Genomic DNA, 25,526 nt, shown 5'->3' on the forward strand with positions numbered 1-25,526 from the left:
CTGTCCGCTCTTGTCCCATCTCTCGTAAAGGCGTTCTGTATTCCGACTTTTACCCGTTTATCCATTCCTCAGTCGTTACCCGTTGGCAGGCTTCTTGGTTGTCTCTTACTGGTAACAAGGTACGTACTCTTAAATGTTGTGTATCCTCGTGGCCGTCCTCCTTCCACCATAACCGACGGTGGGAAACTGCTGTGGCGAGATTGCGTATTGGCCATACTCGCTTAACCCATGGTCAGTTGATGGAGCGCTGCCCTGCTCCTTATTGTCCTAGTTGCATTGTCCCTCTTACGGTCGTGCATGTCCTTCTTGAATGTCCTGACTTCCAGGACGAGCGTGTGTGTTGCTTTCCGACCGCCCCTCGCGGTCACCTGTCCCTCAATAGAATTCTTGGTGACTCGGATACTTTTGATATCGTTCGCCTTCTGCGTTTTTGTTGTCGTATTGGCATCGTTGGTGATATTTAGCGCCCTCTGATTATTTTGCGCATTTGATGGTGCTACATAGCCTTCCCGGTTTGGTGCCTTCTTTTGATGATTACTTTCTTCCCCAGACATGGTTGTCAACGGACCATGACGTCCGCCCTTAGCCGTACCAGGTTGTATATTGTTTTTCAAAGATATATGCAAGAGTTGTTTCATTCTTGTAAAGGCACTAGTACGCGTAGCGTTTCGGGTAGGTCCCTTGAATACGATCCCCGCCGCGAAGAATCGTTGTTAGAACCAAGTACCCATTTTACTGTTGCGTAAAACAGAGGCTACAGTTAAGGATTTGCGCGCAGTAAGTCCTCCCCGGCCAGGATACGAACCCATGAGAAAGCGCTCGCGGAACGCCAGGCGAGTGTCTTACCACTACACCACAGAGACTGTGGATTCCATGACACCCAGAGGGCAGTGTGCTCTGAGGGATGATATTTTTGACGCCTATAAGGTAGCCAAGGACAAAGAGCAATATGGACACACTTTGGGGTGGCATTGGTTCCAGACACCCTTCAGGAGGTGCGAGGCGTGGTTATGAGGCCGCCAGTCGAGGTCTGCTGCAGCCATGTTATGTCGCTAGTCTCACTCTTGTGTTCATGATATCCTCATAATGCACCAGGAATCTGCCAGTGCAAAGTCCTTATCACGTGCCTCTGTGTGATTAACCATCCTGTGTGATGGTGATTTTTAGCATCGTGTAGGTAGTTTTTTGACACTGTACTGCTCTTCATATAGTCCAGAGCAGATGTATATTGTAGGCTTGGGGATTTTTATTGAAACATCATGTTATTTTCTGCTGGGCACTCGAAAACGTTGTTGATATTTGCTTGTAATTTTTCCATGTCTTGAGCAGAGGTAATTTTCATGCAGATTTTTGTGTCATCTGCAAAGGATGACACGAAGCTGTGACTTGTATGTTTATCTATATCTGATATGAGAATAAGGAACAGCAGTGGTGCCAGGACTGTACCTTGAGGTACAGAGCTTTTAACTGCACTTGGACTTGATTTTATTTGATAGACTGTTACTCTGTGTTGTGTTCGACAGGAAATTGAGTATCCAGCGTCGTACTTTAGCAGTTATTCCCATTAAGGTCATTTTGTGTGCAATCACTCAATGATCACATTTGTCGAATGCCTTTGCAAAGTCTGTGTATACTAGATGTGCATTTTGCTTTTCTTCTAGAGCTTCTGTGATTTTGTCATAGTGGTTGAGTAATTGTGACAGACAGGATGTTCCCGCTCTAAATGCATGTTGTCCTGGGTTATGTAACTCATTATTTTCCATAAAACTAGAAATTTGATTCCTAATCAATCTTTCAAAAAGTGTTATGTGTGATGTTAGTGCAACTGGCCTATAATTGTTTGGGAAGGCATTACTCACCCCCTTGTGCAAAGGAGGTATATCTGCAGATTTAAGTGCTGCTTGTATCTGCCCTGTATGTAGGATTGTTCTCAATATTACGGTGATTGCTCGCGCTACTGGTACTTGACATTTGTTTATGAATATAGAATTGCATGAGTCAGGCCCAGGAGCTGAGTGCATGGGCATATTGTCAATTTCTCTTTCAAAGTCTTCCGAGTTCGTGTTAATATCCGTTATACTATCTTGAGCTTGAATGTCATTCATAAAGAAAGTGACTGGGTCAAGTGTAATGTTGTTTGTACTTGTATACTGTACTCTGTACCCCCACATGTACTCTGTACCCCTACATAATGTTACCCAACATGTAGTCTGTACCCTGCACGGGTGCCTGATAGGCTGGTGGATAGCGCGCAGGACTCGTAAATCTGTAAATCCCCCCCCCCCACTCTCCCCCATATTGCCCTATCCTCCCCCACTCTCCCCCATATTGCCCTATCCTCCCCCACTCTCCCCATACTCCCCCACTACTCTGCTATAGTTGACTGTAGTGTAATGTGCTATACCCTGTACTAAAATGTACTGTATTGTAACCTGTACTGTAGCCTCTACTGCACTGTAATTTATTTCACTGTCCTATACTGTACGGTACAGTACGTATCTATACTGTAGTATATAGTATGTACTATGATGTACTGTTCTGTAGTATATAGTACTGTACTATATAGTAGAATACTGTTTTGTAGTGCACCCTATACTGAAATGTAATGTATTGTATCGTGTACTGTACCCTCTATTGCACTGTACTGTAATGTAAGGCAGTATCCCATGCTATATTGTAGTATACTCTACTGAACGGTACTGTACTGTAGTGTATTGTACCCTGGACTGTAGCCTGTACTTTATGGTATTGTATCTAAGCTTACGTAGCTTACCGTAGCCTAGTCCAGTGTAGCCTAGCTTGGTTAGCTTAGCTTAACATAGCATAAGATAACGTCAATGTCTACAAAACGACTCACAAGAGTTGAAATGATCAAAGTGTAACGCACAGGATCTCTATTATTGAAAATGAGTGATGACTTTGCCTAAATATGTAAAAGACTATTTGATTGGATGTTAAATCTAATCGTTATTACTAGTTGGAGTGTGCATCTATGGCTTAAATGACGTATATAAATATACATTGGTGTTGTTTAGGTAGGGAAATGAAGGGTTGGAAAGGTAATATTGCGATAACAATGAACTGTTGCTGTATGATATCCACCTAATGTTTATACTGACTCAATGGTAGACTTAAGCATCTGACGAATATAGAGTCCCAGATGGCTAAATAGAGAAGCTCCCTCCCCATGTAACGTGAACTTTGGTGTTTATTACGCGTTGTTACAATCACGAAACAGTGATTTAAGTCGAAAAAATGATAATGGTGATGCCGTTGGTACAATTGAAATGCAATTAACGAAGTTAGAGTGTACGGTACTGTACTGTATTGTAATGTATAGTACTGTAATGTATCGTACCGTACGGAAGTGTACTGTAGTATAGTGTACTTACAGTTTGAATAAGTATTAATATTATTTAACCGTTATAATAATAATTATTAAATAATAAGTAATGAAAAGTTATAATTTGAGTGTAATGTAAAACATTGTTTCTCATACATTTGGTAAATGTATGTTTATCATACATTGGGTATACATTTTTGTGTATATATTTCAGTTTCAATAAATAATTATCATTAATTAGTAGAGTATCGAATTAGGTTGAGCCGACCAATGAGAGTACAGGTTGCGAGAATGTGACGTCAAGTGAAAATGAGGAAGGTGATTGGCTGTTGAGTCGACGTGGTCGGCGAGGAGCAACGGAACGTTATTTTGACCCTAGTACTCGCGTAGTAGAGGTGTACAAGTTAGTGTTAGGGCGTGTTGTTACTCTGAGCTGGTACCCCGTTACCCTTTGGGGTCGCTAGGGCTGACATACCCCTAGCTTACACTCACTTCTGTACACCGTCAAAAAGCGAATACATAGGGTCAAAAATATATAATTATTACAAGTGCCTTATCCTCTTGTGGGATAATATATATAAACGGTGATATTATTGTATTAATGTATTCATTGTTTTCAGCGGTATTGTTAGTCAACGAGGTAATGGAGTGACGATGACGCATCGCGTGAAAAGACCCGATTGGTGAGGTAGGAATCTGTGGTGGAGCGATGATTGTAGTCAGACCGTGGCGAGCAGAAGCTGGTGGCAGATGTCCTGGTTGAGGTAGATATGCTAGTTGTGTATTACCTAGTTGAAGTTAGAGGTTTGGTAATATTTTGTTAGGATATGGTAGTAACCCCTTAAATCTTTATAAAAGAACCCCTAAGGCTTTAAATGTAAAACTGGAGGACTACATATGTAATCGACTAAAGTGGTTAGTAGTATTAGCTGCTCAGAGGGTGGTAACCCACAGATAACAGCTCCCAAACCCGTAGACTATACTGGTGTGATGTATGTGTTAACAATATCAAATTTAAATGAGGCACTACAGCAGTAATTTGTTTCAGTAAAGTAACTAGAGGTTCCACTTAAAGGTATAGGCATGGAATCACCGTTTATATTGGTAGCCTCTGGTAACTGTTGCGTTGTTGCAGGTAATACTGGGACAGATTGGCAGGATGTGTTGAAGAACACAGCGATACGCGTCAACTTCACTATTGGTGAATACTTGGCAGTAAGTGTATAAATAGGCTTCTGTATAATTTTCGTGGGGATAGGTTTTAGGTTCGCGCACCCTTACTACAGACTAAAGGTGAGGGTTAATTTAGTGTGGGTTTCAATCTCACTTTGAGGCGGCGAAGAGTAGTTATGATAGAACTTCCACAACATTTAAGGTGTTTTATGTGACAGGAAGGTAGTTTTGCACTAATTGTTGTTGAGGTTTTGAAAAAAAGAATTAAGTTGAAATGAAAATCGTGAGTGTATGTTTTTTGGATATCAGCATTTGGTACGTTTGAGAACGAAGACGTTGACAAATTTAAGTTTTTGTGTCATGTTGGAGGGAGAAGTGGCTGCAATAACACACAGTAGGAAGTAATGTTAGTAGTAAATTGTAAATATAATAGACATGATGAGTAGGCATATTAAGAGCATGTAAAGACTGCGAAAGGTTCATAATGTAAGGACGTCAAATGTTTAGTTCATAACGTGGCCAGTAAGGCAATTATAGCGGAATCAGGACTGACGTGTAACGCAGTTGTGTATATTGAAGCGTCACCCATTAGAGGTCCCGGTAAGTAAATTTACGTAAGGATAAGCCGTGGAGGAAGGTATTTGTTCCCATTTAGGTGAAAATGTAAAATTTATGAATGCGGGCAATGGAATGTGTTAAATAGATGTGTGGGTTGAGAGTAATGCAATTTGATGGGGATGGTGTCAATGTAAAAATGAGGTTGTTAAATAAGTTTGACTTTGAGCACTACTACAGGCATATTATGGGTTTCATGGCGAGTGCTTTAATTTAACAAATAAATACATTATTTAGGTAAGGTACATACAAGATAGTTTACAAAGACTGATTGATTTATAGATAGGGGTAGTACATACAATGCCTAAAGGCACTTACGGAAAGTGTTTCGTGCATGAAAAACTTAAGTCATGTTATTGTTTAAGCTTTAGTGTATGCTCAATTAGTATTGAGAACAAAGATAAAAATGGGGAACATTGCAGAAAAAGCAGCACAAATACAATTACGTGGACAAACATAGTTTAAAAGACATTGGTTGAGAATAGTGGGTTAAGGTAGGTGCCAGAGAATTGAATAGGTATAGCTTTTTTGTTAAACTGATGGGAGAGGTACAGTCATTCACATGGTTGGGAATGTCATTTGACATTGTAGGTCCCTTGATTTGTAGAGCATTTTAAGTTTAAGTCTTGCTCTTTGAATATAAAAACTGTATTTATGGTGTGGTGCTCATGGGTTTTGTTACAAGCATGTATGAAGGATTTGAGCATTTGATTTAAAACCAACGAGGCTTAGACCATTGAATGACTCAAAGCAAAGACTTAAGTCTTGAAATGCAGTTTAGCTGCAGGATGGTGTTGCTTCCGGAAACTGCTTATTAGGACTCGTGAATAACTGTGGATAGTGTGTGACCTCAGTTCGCGCGTCGACTTTAATATTGGTTGATAGTGGTGGTGGTCCCCCCCCCCCCCCCCCCTGTAGTGTTTCGAAGGGTGTGGGTGTAATAGTCATGTAGATATGAATGTTGAATAAAATGTATTTTCGGAGGTGAGAGGCTTGAGTACCTTTGACGTTGATAACATTGTGGGTACGTAATTTATGGACAGACCTGGAAGTGTTGAATGAAGTTGACGTCTTACATACAAGGTACGAAATAATGTTAAATGTATTAAATGTTTATTGTAGTGCAGAGTCGTAGATCATATAGTATGATTATTAGATATGCAGTTTGTTTTGAATAGTTATTAAATATGTGTGTGTGTATAATGTAGAAATACAGTACAGTGTATAAATAGAAAATACAAGGAGAATGTTGGTTGGGGTACTAGCCTAAGAGCGTCGTTACTGAGCTCAGAGGGCAGTACATGTGTTGTGAATGAATGTGAAAATATATAGATGTAAATATAATATCGGAGAATTGTTGAATCATAAATGAGTAGAGTAGATAATTGATAAATAGGGTAATTATTGTATTGGAATGTTATTGAAATGTAAAGCGGACGTGAATGTAGTTGAAATTTTAGTGTAAAAGAGTAAATAAATACTAAAAACCGGTTAGTGTGGTAATTGTAAAATGTGACTATTTGAATAATAATGTTTGTATGTTGAAATGGGCAAGGTAATAAATACCTATTTTGTGTTTTAGAATTGCGAGATGATGGTAATGGAGCCGGTTGATTGTTAGAGGGAATGGGAGCCATCGGACTTTGACGTACAACGGAAGCAGAGGGTGAAGTGCAAGAAACATGTGTTGAAGAGATGGATGACGCCACCCACACCGTGAACTGAAAGGAGTTAAGATTGGCAGATACGAAGACTGGACAATAAAGAGAAGGGGGTTCGTGAATCAGTGTTACAATCGAATTTGGTACCTGGAACTGGAAAGTGTTGCATTTAAAGATGAGATCATAATATACTCGTATTGAGGGGGAAGAATGTGTTTAAGTATTAAGTCGTGAAAGAGTGTTGGCAAGAGATAGATGGGGCAAAATGTGTGGATGGTGAAAGGGATGCGTGAAGTTGTGCAAAAGGTTTGAAATGAAGGTTGAGAGGTGTAGAGTAAATGTTAGTTACTAGGTGGCTTTGTAAAAGACGTAATTGTATACACGAGTAAAGTAGTAATTGGTGGGTGGTTATATAATGTTAGAAGAGAATTGATTGGTATTGTCGAATGGAATTGTGGTGTTGTAAGGACGTCTTTATGAAAAATGTATTGACAATCATTATAGGAGTAATGCATAAATAGTAGAGTGTACAGGTGAGGCACAGTTTTGTGGGACAATAGTAAAAGGCGTACTCGATAAATGTAACTGGGGAATAAGTGCCAATATGTACTATATGACAATAATGGATTGTAGTTAGTTGCAGTTGTTATTAAATCGTACTTTGCAATGTTAATAAGTGATTTGAGCAGAAAAGGGAAAAAAAGACTTCAGGTAACCGTGTATGTTTATTGAAGAATAGGAATTTATTGGTTTGTAATATGTACTACTAAACCTATGCAGGGGTTGAGTCACAACGTGGGTAAAGTGTGATGACGAGACCACACACTACAATGTGACTGGACGGGGACGTTTGTCATGCGTTGACCAATCTAAAGTCGATTGAGAATGGTCCAGGGCGGACCGAAACGTCGTGGTGCCTTGACATTGTAGTGTGTGGTCTGGTCATCATACTTAACCTATATCTATATTGATAGTTAAGAAATAAAAACCAAACTTGTTTAAATGTATTCATGTTATGTGAAAAAATATAAAATGTGTAAAATAAAACAAGGAATTGATTGATACATAAGTTGTATATGATATTTAACATTGTTTTTAGAATCGTGTGTCAAGATAAAAGTATGAGAATGAATGGTTGAGTTGAATGTAACAGGCCCATAATTGCACTTTATCATACATAGTACATGTGTGGAAAAGTATTGTTTATAGTTAGTATTAATGTGGTGTCCATGTGAATTTTGATGATGGGTTGCAGCACAAATATATGTATTAGTGACGTCGCTTAGATGTAAGGTGGTATCTAAAGATAGTTACTTTGACAAGATGACAGCCTGAGTGTGGTTGCTTTACATTCCTCTGTCGGCCTGTGTAAGGTCTCTTATGGTTGGCGTGCTTACTTGTGTGGTAATACTCTTCGCCGTGGTGATGCTTTGGACCATATACTGCCGGTTTGGTGCCTTTTGATAATGACTTAGTTTTGACCATACTGGGTTGCGCCTCAGTTGTTGTCGGTTTCGTGTGACTTCGTCCTCGGGTTGTATGTTGACACTGGCGTGGTGTCTCCAGGACCGGTGTGATCGCTACTGTCTTAGGTATGTTGGACGATCCTTGTAAGATCGTTTGTGTGTGGTGGTTTAAATTTTAGCCGTGGTGGGGTTCGTGTTGCTCTTCACCAGGACGGAGTTTGTGACCTGTTATGTTGCTTACAGGATTGTGTTTATATTTATAATGTTTCTCGTGATATTGTTCGTTCGTTGCCTCCGTGGAGAGTGACCCTTGGCAAGTTTTGTACGTGCTTGACTTGCAAATACAGTTGGACTGCGAACTAGTAATACATCTTGAGGGAAGGGTGCAAGTGTGCGGACGGTGGTGGCTACTTTCTTTTTCGTGACCGTAGTTATGTGTGGCCTCCCTTCAGAGGGTAGCGTGTTTACGGCATAAGTTTATGCTATTGTCTATGGTGTCCGTCTCTGGGTTTGTCGTTCCTCCTTTGTGGTTGTAGTGTGGTGATGGCTGTAGGGGTGGTTTAAGGATGTCCATGTGGTGGTTGTCTAGAATAAACATTGGCTGATTGTTAATTGTAGTAAATGTAAATGGGTTTTGCCTTGTTCGCAGCCATATTGGTGTTTCGTTCAATGAGCGTTGCGATGCTGCCGCCAGGGAAGCTGTGAGGTGTTGTGCCATTTGTCGTAAAGGTATTGGATATTCAGACTCGTACCCTGTTATCCATTCCTCCATCCTTTCCCGTTGGTAGTATGAAACTTATATTTTAGTCGTCGTGGGAGCCGTCCTAGGACCGTAACAGGCGATGGGAAAGGGCTTTTTGGATGTTGCGTATTGGCCATACTCGCTTAACCCGTGGAGATTTGATGGAGCTGCGGGCCGTTATTGTCGTAATTGCATATGGTTTTTGATTGGTGTGATTAGCGGGAGGAACGTGTGTTTTCCGACCGTCCCCCCGCTGACGCTTGTCTAGATAAGGTGGTGGTACATAGCGTTGCCGGTTTGGTGCCTTCGTTTGATTAATAATTGTTTGTAATGTGACACATATATGCTTTTCACAATTTAATCAATTATGGGAAAAGCATAAGAGTTGTTAATAGAATGGAAGAACGCAGGTGGTATGGGGTTCATAATAGTTATATTGTATTTAGACGCGTAGATAGGGTGGCGGGCTTTGTACCCTCTTGATAATGACGTACGTAGTTATAATTGAGAAAATTTAATGATTAGTGTGATTGGTGTGGGGCGGCGGGCATGTAAAATGTTGCACTTGCCAGGTTTTGAAGGGAAGATAGACAGATCATGTATGTAAAATGTATTAAATGTTAGACAAACATAATTGAGTATTGAAGCGCCGTATGGTAAATGGCATTGATGAAAAAATGTGGATTGTTGGAGGAAGCAGATAATGTTTTACGATGGGTATGATAGTTTTCGGGTATAAGAGGTTGAGACATGCATTGGGGGGTTAAATAAAGCATACATGTCGTGTGATTGTTACCCACGCTTAAAAATTAAAGCAGCCATGTTGTTACCTAGTGACCCATTGATTTACTTTCCTAATCATTGTGGGATTGTTGCCATGTATTTGTAATATGTAATGTATTTGTGTTGTTGAGGCAAGTATTCAGTATTGACTAATAAAAAAAGAAGCATAGGAGGTAAATGAATATAATTGAAGAATAGTTGCTTTTTATTGTCTCATTGTATACTATTGTTGAATAATAATCTAGTATTCAATAATATTGAACACTATTGTAGTATTCAATAATATTGAATAGTATTCTAGTAATCAATAATATTTAATAGTATTCTATTATTCAATAATATAGAATACTAGAATAGTATTCAATAATATTGAATACTAATCAATATTATTGAATACTATTCAATACTATTCAATATTATTGAATACTATTAAATATTATTGAATACTATTAAATATTATTGAATACTATTCAATATTATTGAATACTATTCAATATTATTGAATACTATTCAATATTATTGAATACTATTCAATATTATTGAATACTATTCAATATTATTGAATACTATTCAATATTATTGAATACTATTCAATATTATTGAATACTATTCAATATTATTGAATACTATTCAATAATACTTAATACTAGAATACTATTCAATATTATTGAATACTAGAATACTATTCAATATTATTGAATACTATTCAATATTATTGAATACTATTCAATATTATTGAATACTATTCAATATTATTGAATACTATTCAATATTATTGAATACTATTCAATATTTTGGAATACTATTCAATATTATTGAATACTAGAATACTATTCAATAATATTGATTACTAGAATACTATTCAATATTATTGAATACTATTCAATATTATTGAATACTATTCAATATTATTGAATACTATTCAATATTATTGAATGCTATTCAATATTATTGAATACTATTCAATATTATTGAATACTATTCAATATTATTGAATACTATTCAATATTATTGAATACTATACTAGAATACTATTCAATATTATTGAATACTAGAATACTATTCAATATTATTGAATACTAGAATAGTATTCAATATTATTGAATACTATTCAATATTATTGAATACTAGAATACTATTCAATATTATTTAATACTAGAATACTATTCAATATTATTGAATACTATTCAATATTATTGAATACTAATCAATAATATTTAATACTAGAATACTATTCAATATTATTGAATACTAGAATACTATTCAATATTATTGAATACTAGAATACTATTCAATATTATTGATTACTAGAATACTATTCAATATTATTGAATACTATTCAATATTATTGAATACTATTCAATAATATTTAATACTAGAATACTATTCAATATTATTGAATACTATTCAATATTATTGAATACTAGAATACTATTCAATATTATTGAATACTATTCAATATTATTGAATACTAGAATACTATTCAATAATATTTAATACTAGAATACTATTCAATATTATTGATTACTAGAATACTATTCAATATTATTGAATACTATTCAATATTATTGAATACTAGAATACTATTCAATATTATTGAATACTATTCAATAATATTTAATACTAGAATACTATTCAATATTATTGAATACTAGAATACTATTCAATATTATTGAATACTATTCAATATTATTGAATACTATTCAATATTATTGAATACTATTCAATATTATTGAATACTATTCAATATTTTTGAATACTATTCAATATTATTGAATACTAGAATACTATTCAATATTATTGAATACTAGAATACTATTCAATATTATTGAATACTAGAATACTATTCAATATTATTGAATACTAGAATAGTATTCAATATTATTGAATACTATTCAATATTATTGAATACTAGAATACTATTCAATATTATTGAATACTATTCAATATTATTGAATACTATTCAATATTATTGAATACTAGAATACTATTCAATATTATTGAATACTATTCAATATTATTGAATACTATTCAATAATATTTAATACTAGAATACTATTCAATATTATTGAATACTAGAATACTATTCAATAATATTGATTACTAGAATACTAATCAATATTATTGAATACTATTCAATATTATTGAATACTATTCAATATTATTGAATACTAGAATAGTATTCAATATTATTGAATACTATTCAATATTATTGAATACTAGAATACTATTCAATATTATTGAATACTATTCAATATTATTGAATACTATTCAATATTATTGAATACTATTCAATATTATTGAATACTATTCAATATTATTGAATACTATTCAATATTATTGAATACTATTCAATATTATTGAATACTATTCAATATTTTGGAATACTATTCAATATTATTGAATACTAGAATACTATTCAATAATATTGATTACTAGAATACTATTCAATATTATTGAATACTATTCAATATTATTGAATACTATTCAATATTATTGAATACTATTCAATATTATTGAATGCTATTCAATATTATTGAATACTATTCAATATTATTGAATGCTATTCAATATTATTGAATACTATTCAATATTATTGAATACTAGAATACTATTCAATATTATTGAATACTAGAATACTATTCAATAATATTGATTACTAGAATAGTATTCAATATTATTGAATACTATTCAATATTATTGAATACTAGAATACTATTCAATATTATTGAATACTAGAATACTATTCAATAATATTGATTACTAGAATACTAATCAATATTATTGAATACTATTCAATATTATTGAATACTAGAATAGTATTCAATATTATTGAATAGTATTCAATATTATTGAATACTATTCAATATTATTGAATACTATTCAATATTATTGAATACTATTCAATATTATTGAATACTAATCAATATTATTGAATACTATTCAATATTATTGAATACTATTCAATATTATTGAATACTATTCAATATTATTGAATACTATTCAATAATACTTAATACTAGAATACTATTCAATATTATTGAATACTAGAATACTATTGAATACTATTCAATATTATTGAATACTATTCAATATTATTGAATACTATTCAATATTATTGAATACTATTCAATATTATTGAATACTAGAATACTATTCAATATTATTGAATACTAGAATACTATTCAATAATATTGATTACTAGAATACTATTCAATATTATTGAATACTATTCAATATTATTGAATACTAGAATAGTATTCAATATTATTGAATACTATTCAATATTATTGAATACTAGAATACTATTCAATATTATTGAATACTATTCAATATTATTGAATACTATTCAATATTATTGAATACTATTCAATATTATTGAATACTATTCAATATTTTGGAATACTATTCAATATTATTGAATACTAGAATACTATTCAATAATATTGATTACTAGAATACTATTCAATATTATTGAATACTATTCAATATTATTGAATACTATTCAATATTATTGAATACTATTCAATATTATTGAATGCTATTCAATATTATTGAATACTATTCAATATTATTGAATACTATTCAATATTATTGAATACTATTCAATATTATTGAATACTATACTAGAATACTATTCAATATTATTGAATACTAGAATACTATTCAATATTATTGAATACTAGAATAGTATTCAATATTATTGAATACTATTCAATATTATTGAATACTAGAATACTATTCAATATTATTTAATACTAGAATACTATTCAAATATTATTGAATACTATTCAATATTATTGAATACTATTCAAATATTATTGAATACTATTCAATATTATTGAATACTATTCAATATTAATACTAGAATACTATTCATATTATGATATACTGATACAATATTTTGAATACTATTCAATAATTATTGAATACTAAATACTATCAATATATGGATACTAGAATACTATTCAATATTATTGAATACTATTCAATATTATTGAAATACTATTCAATATTATTGAAATAGCTATTCAATATTATTGAATACTATTCAATATATTAGATACTAGAATACTATTCAATATTATTGAATACTAGAATACTATTCAATATATTGAATTACTAAATACTATTCAATATTATTGAATATACTATTCAATATTATTGAATACTAGAATAGTATTCAATATTATTGATAACTATTCAATATTATTGAATACTAGAATACTATTCAATATTATTGAATACTATTCAATATTATTGAATACTATTCAATAGTAATTGAATATTAGTGAATACTATTCAATATTATTGAATACTATTCAATATTATTGAATACTATTCAATATATTGAATACTAGAATACTACTTCAATATTATTGAATACTATTCAATATTATTGAATACTATTCAATATTATTGAATACTATTCAATATTATTGAATACTATTCAATATTTTTGAATACTATTCAATATTATTGAATACTAGAATACTATTCAATATTATTGAATACTAGAATACTATTCAATATTATTGAATACTAGAATACTATTCAATATTATTGAATACTAGAATAGTATTCAATATTATTGAATACTATTCAATATTATTGAATACTAGAATACTATTCAATATTATTGAATACTATTCAATATTATTGAATACTATTCAATATTATTGAATACTAGAATACTATTCAATATTATTGAATACTATTCAATATTATTGAATACTATTCAATAATATTTAATACTAGAATACTATTCAATATTATTGAATACTATTCAATATTATTGAATACTATTCAATATTATTGAATACTATTCAATATTATTGAATACTAGAATACTATTCAATATTATTGAATACTAGAATACTATTCAATAATATTGATTACTAGAATACTAATCAATATTATTGAATACTATTCAATATTATTGAATACTAGAATAGTATTCAATATTATTGAATACTATTCAATATTATTGAATACTAGAATACTATTCAATATTATTGAATACTATTCAATATTATTGAATACTATTCAATATTATTGAATACTATTCAATATTATTGAATACTATTCAATATTATTGAATACTATTCAATATTATTGAATACTATTCAATATTATTGAATACTATTCAATATTTTGGAATACTATTCAATATTATTGAATACTAGAATACTATTCAATAATATTGATTACTAGAATACTATTCAATATTATTGAATACTATTCAATATTATTGAATACTATTCAATATTATTGAATACTATTCAATATTATTGAATGCTATTCAATATTATTGAATACTATTCAATATTATTGAATGCTATTCAATATTATTGAATACTATTCAATATTATTGAATACTAGAATACTATTCAATATTATTGAATACTAGAATACTATTCAATAATATTGATTACTAGAATAGTATTCAATATTATTGAATACTATTCAATATTATTGAATACTAGAATACTATTCAATATTATTGAATACTAGAATACTATTCAATAATATTGATTACTAGAATACTAATCAATATTATTGAATACTATTCAATATTATTGAATACTAGAATAGTATTCAATATTATTGAATAGTATTCAATATTATTGAATACTATTCAATATTATTGAATACTATTCAATATTATTGAATACTATTCAATATTATTGAATACTATTCAATATTATTGAATACTATTCAATATTATTGAATACTATTCAATATTATTGAATACTATTCAATATTATTGAATACTATTCAATAATACTTAATACTAGAATACTATTCAATATTATTGAATACTAGAATACTATTCAATATTATTGAATACTATTCAATATTATTGAATACTATTCAATATTATTGAATACTATTCAATATTATTGAATACTATTCAATATTATTGAATACTAGAATACTATTCAATATTATTGAATACTATTCAATAATATTTAATACTAGAATACTATTCAATATTATTGAATACTAGAATACTATTCAATATTATTGAATACTATTCATATTATTGAATACTATTCAATAATATTTAATACTAGAATACTATTCAATATTATTGAATACTAGAATACTATTCAATAATTATTGATTACTAGAATACTATTCAATATTATTGAATACTATTCAATATTATTGAATACTAGAATAGTATTCAATATTATTGAATACTATTCAATATTATTGAATACTAGAATACTATTCAATATTATTGAATACTATTCAATATTATTGAATACTATTCAATATTATTGAATACTATTCAATATTATTGAATACTATTCAATATTATTGAATACTATTCAATATTTTGGAATACTATTCAATATTATTGAATACTAGAATACTATTCAATAATATTGATTACTAGAATACTATTCAATATTATTGAATACTATTCAATATTATTGAATACTATTCAATATTATTGAATACTATTCAATATTATTGAATACTATTCAATATTATTGAATACTATTCAATATTATTGAATACTATACTAGAATACTATTCAATATTATTGAATACTAGAATAGTATTCAATATTATTGAATACTATTCAATATTATTGAATACTAGAATACTATTCAATATTATTGAATACTAGAATACTATTCAATATTATTGAATACTAATCAATAATATTTAATACTAGAATACTATTCAATATTATTGAATACTAGAATACTATTCAATATTATTGAATACTAGAATACTATTCAATATTATTGATTACTAGAATACTATTCAATATTATTGAATACTATTCAATATTATTGAATACTATTCAATAATATTTAATACTAGAATAATATTCAATATTATTGAATACTATTCAATATTATTGAATACTAGAATACTATTCAATATTATTGAATACTATTCAATATTATTGAATACTAGAATACTATTCAATAATATTTAATACTAGAATACTATTCAATATTATTGATTACTAGAATACTATTCAATATTATTGAATACTATTCAATAATATTTAATACTAGAATACTATTCAATATTATTGAATACTAGAATACTATTCAATATTATTGAATACTATTCAATATTATTGAATACTATTCAATATTATTGAATACTATTCAATATTATTGAATACTATTCAATATTTTTGAATACTATTCAATATTATTGAATACTAGAATACTATTCAATATTATTGAATACTAGAATACTATTCAATATTATTGAATACTAGAATACTATTCAATATTATTGAATACTAGAATAGTATTCAATATTATTGAATACTATTCAATATTATTGAATACTAGAATACTATTCAATATTATTGAATACTATTCAATATTATTGAATACTATTCAATATTATTGAATACTAGAATACTATTCAATATTATTGAATACTATTCAATATTATTGAATACTATTCAATAATATTTAATACTAGAATACTATTCAATATTATTGAATACTATTCAATATTATTGAATACTATTCAATATTATTGAATACTATTCAATATTATTGAATACTAGAATACTATTCAATATTATTGAATACTAGAATACTATTCAATAATATTGATTACTAGAATACTAATCAATATTATTGAATACTATTCAATATTATTGAATACTAGAATAGTATTCAATATTATTGAATACTATTCAATATTATTGAATACTAGAATACTATTCAATATTATTGAATACTATTCAATATTATTGAATACTATTCAATATTATTGAATACTATTCAATATTATTGAATACTATTCAATATTATTGAATACTATTCAATATTATTGAATACTATTCAATATTATTGAATACTATTCAATATTTTGGAATACTATTCAATATTATTGAATACTAGAATACTATTCAATAATATTGATTACTAGAATACTATTCAATATTATTGAATACTATTCAATATTATTGAATACTATTCAATATTATTGAATACTATTCAATATTATTGAATGCTATTCAATATTATTGAATACTATTCAATATTATTGAATGCTATTCAATATTATTGAATACTATTCAATATTATTGAATACTAGAATACTATTCAATATTATTGAATACTAGAATACTATTCAATAATATTGATTACTAGAATAGTATTCAATATTATTGAATACTATTCAATATTATTGAATACTAGAATACTATTCAATATTATTGAATACTAGAATACTATTCAATAATATTGATTACTAGAATACTAATCAATATTATTGAATACTATTCAATATTATTGAATACTAGAATAGTATTCAATATTATTGAATACTATTCAATATTATTGAATACTAGAATACTATTCAATATTATTGAATACTATTCAATATTATTGAATACTATTCAATATTATTGAATACTATTCAATATTATTGAATACTATTCAATATTATTGAATACTATTCAATATTATTGAATACTATTCAATATTATTGAATACTATTCAATATTATTGAATACTATTCAATATTATTGAATACTATTCAATATTATTGAATACTATTCAATATTATTGAATACTATTCAATATTATTGAATACTATTCAATATTATTGAATACTATTCAATATTATTGAATACTATTCAATATTATTGAATACTATTCAATATTATTGAATGCTATTCAATATTATTGAATGCTATTCAATATTATTGAATGCTATTCAATATTATTGAATACTATTCAATATTATTGAATACTATTCAATATTTTTGAATACTATTCAATATTATTGAATACTAGAATAGTATTCAATATTATTGAATACTAGAATACTATTCAATATTATTGAATACTATTGAATACTAGAATACTATTCAATATTATTGAATACTATTCAATATTATTGAATACTATTCAATATTATTGAATACTATTCAATATTATTGAATACTATTCAATATTATTGAATACTATACTAGAATACTATTCAATATTATTGAATACTAGAATAGTATTCAATATTATTGAATACTATTCAATATTATTGAATACTAGAATACTATTCAATATTATTGAATACTAGAATACTATTCAATATTATTTAATACTAGAATACTATTCAATATTATTGAATACTATTCAATATTATTGAATACTATTCAATATTATTGAATACTATTCAATAATATTTAATACTAGAATACTATTCAATATTATTGAATACTAGAATACTATTCAATATTATTGAATACTATTCAATATTATTGAATACTATTCAATAATATTTAATACTTGAATACTATTCAATAATATTTAATACTAGAATACTATTCAATATTATTGAATACTATTCAATAATATTTAATACTAGAATACTATTCAATATTATTGAATACTAGAATACTATTCAATATTATTGAATACTATTCAATATTATTGAATACTATTCAATAATATTTAATACTAGAATACTATTCAATATTATTGAATACTATACTAGAATACTATTCAATATTATTGAATACTAGAATAGTATTCAATATTATTGAATACTATTCAATATTATTGAATACTAGAATACTATTCAATATTATTGAATACTAGAATACTATTCAATATTATTTAATACTAGAATACTATTCAATATTATTGAATACTATTCAATATTATTGAATACTATACTAGAATACTATTCAATATTATTGAATACTAGAATACTATTCAATATTATTGAATACTATTCAATAATATTTAATACTTGAATACTATTCAATAATATTTAATACTAGAATACTATTCAATATTATTGAATACTAGAATACTATTCAATATTATTGAATACTATTCAATATTATTGAATACTATTCAATAATATTTAATACTAGAATACTATTCAATATTATTGAATACTATTCAATATTATTGAATACTATTCAATAATATTTAATACTAGAATACTATTCAATATTATTGAATACTAGAATACTATTCAATATTATTGAATACTATTCAATATTATTGAATACTATTCAATAATATTTAATACTAGAATACTATTCAATATTATTGAATACTATTCAATATTATTGAATACTAGAATACTATTCAATATTATTGAATACTATTCAATATTATTGAATACTAGAATACTATTCAATAATATTTAATACTAGAATACTATTCAATATTATTGATTACTAGAATACTATTCAATATTATTGAATACTATTCAATATTATTGAATACTATTCAATATTATTGAATACTATTCAATATTATTGAATACTAGAATACTATTCAATATTATTGAATACTATTCAATAATATTTAATACTAGAATACTATTCAATATTATTGAATACTAGAATACTATTCAATATTATTGAATACTATTCAATATTATTGAATACTATTCAATAATATTTAATACTAGAATACTATTCAATATTATTGAATACTAGAATACTATTCAATATTATTGAATACTATTCAATATTATTGAATACTATTCAATATTATTGAATACTAGAATAGTATTCAATATTATTGAATACTATTCAATATTATTGAATACTATTCAATAATATTTAATACTAGAATACTATTCAATATTATTGAATACTATACTAGAATACTATTCAATATTATTGAATACTAGAATAGTATTCAATATTATTGAATACTATTCAATATTATTGAATACTAGAATACTATTCAATATTATTGAATACTAGAATACTATTCAATATTATTTAATACTAGAATACTATTCAATATTATTGAATACTATTCAATATTATTGAATACTATACTAGAATACTATTCAATATTATTGAATACTAGAATACTATTCAATATTATTGAATACTATTCAATAATATTTAATACTTGAATACTATTCAATAATATTTAATACTAGAATACTATTCAATATTATTGAATACTAGAATACTATTCAATATTATTGAATACTATTCAATATTATTGAATACTATTCAATAATATTTAATACTTGAATACTATTCAATAATATTTAATACTAGAATACTATTCAATATTATTGAATACTTATTCATATTGTGAAACTATTCAATAATATTTTTAATACTTGAATACTATTCAATAATATTTAATACTAGAATACTATTCAATATTCTTGAATACTATTCATAATATTTAATGCTAGAATACTATTCAATATTATTGACCTACTACTAGAGTACACTTCAATATATTGAATACTATTCAATATTATTGAATACTATTCAATAATATTTATACTAGAATCTATTCAATAGTATTGATACTAACTAGAATACTATTCATATTATTGAATACAGAATAGTATTCAATATTATTGAATACTATTCAATATTATTGAATACCTAGAATACTATTCAATTTTATTGAATACTAGAATACTATGCAATATTATTTAATACTAGAATACTAGTTCAATATTATTGATACTATTCAATATTATTGAATTACTATAGCTATATACTATTCAATATTTGATTGATACTAGAATACTATTCAATATATGATTGAATACTATTCAATATATTTAATACCTTGAATACTATTCAATATTATTGAATACTAGACTCCTATTCAATAGTATTGAATATAGAATTATATCAATATTATTGAATACTATTCAATAATATTTAATACTAGAATACTATTCAATATTATTGAATACTAGAATACTATTCAATATTATTGAATACTATTCAATATTATTGAATACTATTCAATATTATTGAATACTATTCAATATTATTGAATACTAGAATACTATTCAATATTATTGAATACTAGAATAGTATTCAATATTATTGAATACTATTCAATATTATTGAATACTAGAATACTATTCAATATTATTGAATACTATTCAATATTATTGAATACTATTCAATATTATTGAATACTAGAATACTATTCAATATTATTTAATACTAGAATACTATTCAATATTATTGAATACTATTCAATATTATTGAATACTATTCAATATTATTGAATACTATTCAATATTATTGAATACTATTCAATATTATTGAATACTATTCAATATTATTGAATACTATTCAATAATATTTAATACTAGAATACTATTCAATATTATTGAATACTAGAATACTATTCAATATTATTGAATACTATTCAATATTATTGAATACTATTCAATATTATTGAATACTATTCAATAATATTTAATACTAGAATACTATTCAATATTATTGAATACTACAATACTATTCAATATTATTGAATACTAGAATACTATTCAATATTATTGAATACTATTCAATATTATTGAATACTATTCAATATTATTGAATACTATTCAATAATATTTAATACTAGAATACTATTCAATATTATTGAATACTAGAATACTATTCAATAATATTGATTACTAGAATACTATTCAATATTATTGAATACTATTCAATATTATTGAATACTACAATACTATTCAATATTATTGAATACTATTCAATATTATTGAATACTATTCAATATTATTGAATACTATTCAATATTATTGAATACTATTCAATATTATTGAATACTATTCAATATTATTGAATACTATTCAATAATATTTAATACTAGAATACTATTCAATATTATTGAATACTAGAATACTATTCAATATTATTGAATACTATTCAATATTATTGAATACTAGAATACTATTCAATAATATTTAATACTAGAATACTATTCAATATTATTGATTACTAGAATACTATTCAATATTATTGAATACTATTCAATATTATTGAATACTATTCAATATTATTGAATACTATTCAATATTATTGAATACTATTCAATATTATTGAATACTAGAATACTATTCAATAATATTTAATACTAGAATACTATTCAATATTATTGAATACTATTCAATATTATTGAATACTATTCAATATTATTGAATACTATTCAATAATATTTAATACTAGAATACTATTCAATATTATTGAATACTAGAATACTATTCAATATTATTGATTACTAGAATACTATTCAATATTATTGAATACTATTCAATATTATTGAATACTATTCAATAATATTTAATACTAGAATACTATTCAATATTATTGAATACTATTCAATATTATTGATACTAGAATACTATTCAATATTATTGAATACTATTCAATATTATTGAATACTATTCAATAATATTAATACTATTCAATATATTGAATACTATTCAATATTATTGAATACTAGAATACTATTCAATATTATTGAATACTATTCAATATTATTGAATACTATTCATATTATTGAATACTATTCATAATATTTAATACTAGAATACTATTCAATATATTGAATACTAGCAATACTAGTCAATATTATTGAATACTATAGAATACTATTCAATATTATTGAATACTATTCAATATATTAATTGAATACTATTCAAATATTATTGAATACTATTCAATATTATTGAATACTAGAATACTATTCAATATTATTGATACTATTCAATATTATTGAATTACTAGAATACTATTCAATATTATTGAATACTATTCAATATTATTGAATACTAGCAATACTATTCAATATTATTGAATACTATTCAATATTATTGAATACTATTCAATATTATTGAATACTATTCAATATTATTGAATACTATTCAATATTATTGAATACTATTCATATTATTGAATACTATTCAATATATTTAGATACTAGAATACTATTCAATATTATTGAATACTAGAATACTATTCAATATTATTGAATACTATTCAATATTATTGAATACTAGAATACTATTCAATATTATTTAATACTAGAATACTATTCAATATTATTGAATACTATTCAATATTATTGAATACTAGAATACTATTCAATAATATTTAATACTAGAATACTATTCAATATTATTGATTACTAGAATACTATTCAATATTATTGAATACTATTCAATATTATTGAATACTATTCAATATTATTGAATACTACAATACTATTCAATATTATTGAATACTATTCAATAATATTTAATACTAGAATACTATTCAATATTATTGAATACTATTCAATATTATTGAATACTAGAATAGTATTCAATATTATTGAATACTATTCAATATTATTGAATACTAGAATACTATTCAATATTATTGAATACTATTCAATATTATTGAATACTAGAATAGTATTCAATATTATTGAATACTATTCAATATTATTGAATACTATTCAATATTATTGAATACTAGAATACTATTCAATATTATTGAATACTAGAATACTATTCAATATTATTGAATACTATTCAATATTATTGAATACTAGAATACTATTCAATATTATTGAATACTATTCAATATTATTGAATACTAGAATACTATTCAATATTATTGAATACTATTCAATATAATTGAATACTATTCAATATTATTGAATACTATTCAATAATATTTAATACTAGAATACTATTCAATATTATTGAATACTAGAATACTATTCAATAATATTGATTACTAGAATACTATTCAATATTATTGAATACTATTCAATATTATTGAATACTAGAATAGTATTCAATATTATTGAATACTATTCAATATTATTGAATACTAGAATACTATTCAATATTATTGAATACTAGAATAGTATTCAATATTATTGAATACTATTCAATAATATTTAATACTAGAATACTATTCAATATTATTGAATACTATTCAATATTATTGAATACTATTCAATATTATTGAATACTATTCAATATTATTGAATACTATTCAATATTATTGAATACTATTCAATATTATTGAATACTATTCAATATTATTGAATACTATTCATTATTATTATATACTATTCAATATTATTGAATACTAGAATACTATTCAATATTATTGAATACTAGAATACTATTCAATATTATTGAATACTATTCAATATTATTGAATACTATTCAATATTATTGAATACTATTCAATATTATTGAATACTATTCAATATTATTGAATACTATTCAATATTATTGAATACTAGAATACTATTCAATATTATTGAATACTAGAATACTATTCAATATTATTGAATACTATTCAATATTATTGAATACTATTCAATATTATTGAATACTATTCAATATTATTCAATAATATTGAATAGTATTCAATAATATTGAATAGTATTCAATAATATTGAATAGTATTCTAGTATTCAATAATATTGAATAGTATTCAATAATATTGAATAGTATTCTAGTATTCAATAATATTGAATAGTATTCAATAATATTGAATAGTATTCTAGTATTCAATAATATTGAATAGTATTCTAGTATTAAATAATATTGAATAGTATTCAAATATATTGAATAGTATTCAATAATATTGAATAGTATTCAATAATATTGAATAGTATTCTAGTATTCAATAATATTGAATAGTATTCAATAATATTGAATAGTATTCAATATTATTGAATACTATTCAATATTATTGAATACTATTCAATATTATTGAATACTATTCAATATTATTTAATACTAGAATACTATTCAATATTATTGAATACTATTCAATATTATTGAATACTATTCAATATTATTGAATACTATTCAATATTATTGAATACTAGAATACTATTCAATATTATTGAATACTATTCAATATTATTGAATACTAGAATACTATTCAATATTATTGAATACTATTCAATATTATTGAATAC

At 25.6% G+C, this 25,526-nt stretch overlaps 1 long non-coding RNA gene across 2 annotated transcripts; it reads left to right on the forward strand.

Annotated features, from left to right (window-relative positions):
• The first annotated feature begins 3,676 nt into the window (after positions 1–3,676).
• On the forward strand, positions 3,677–7,861 carry LOC123747020 (uncharacterized). 2 transcript variants are annotated; one of them, XR_006771611.2, is made up of 4 exons: positions 3,677–3,746; positions 3,964–4,107; positions 4,479–4,558; positions 6,714–7,861. It is a non-coding gene; the product is annotated as an uncharacterized lncRNA (long non-coding RNA). The 2 variants fall into 2 exon arrangements; XR_006771609.2 differs by having other exon boundaries at positions 3,703–4,107.
• Positions 7,862–25,526: the final 17,665 nt, after the last annotated feature.

The sequence above is a fragment of the Procambarus clarkii genome, chromosome 87 (assembly GCF_040958095.1).
Source record: "Procambarus clarkii isolate CNS0578487 chromosome 87, FALCON_Pclarkii_2.0, whole genome shotgun sequence".
NCBI lineage: Eukaryota > Metazoa > Arthropoda > Malacostraca > Decapoda > Cambaridae > Procambarus > Procambarus clarkii.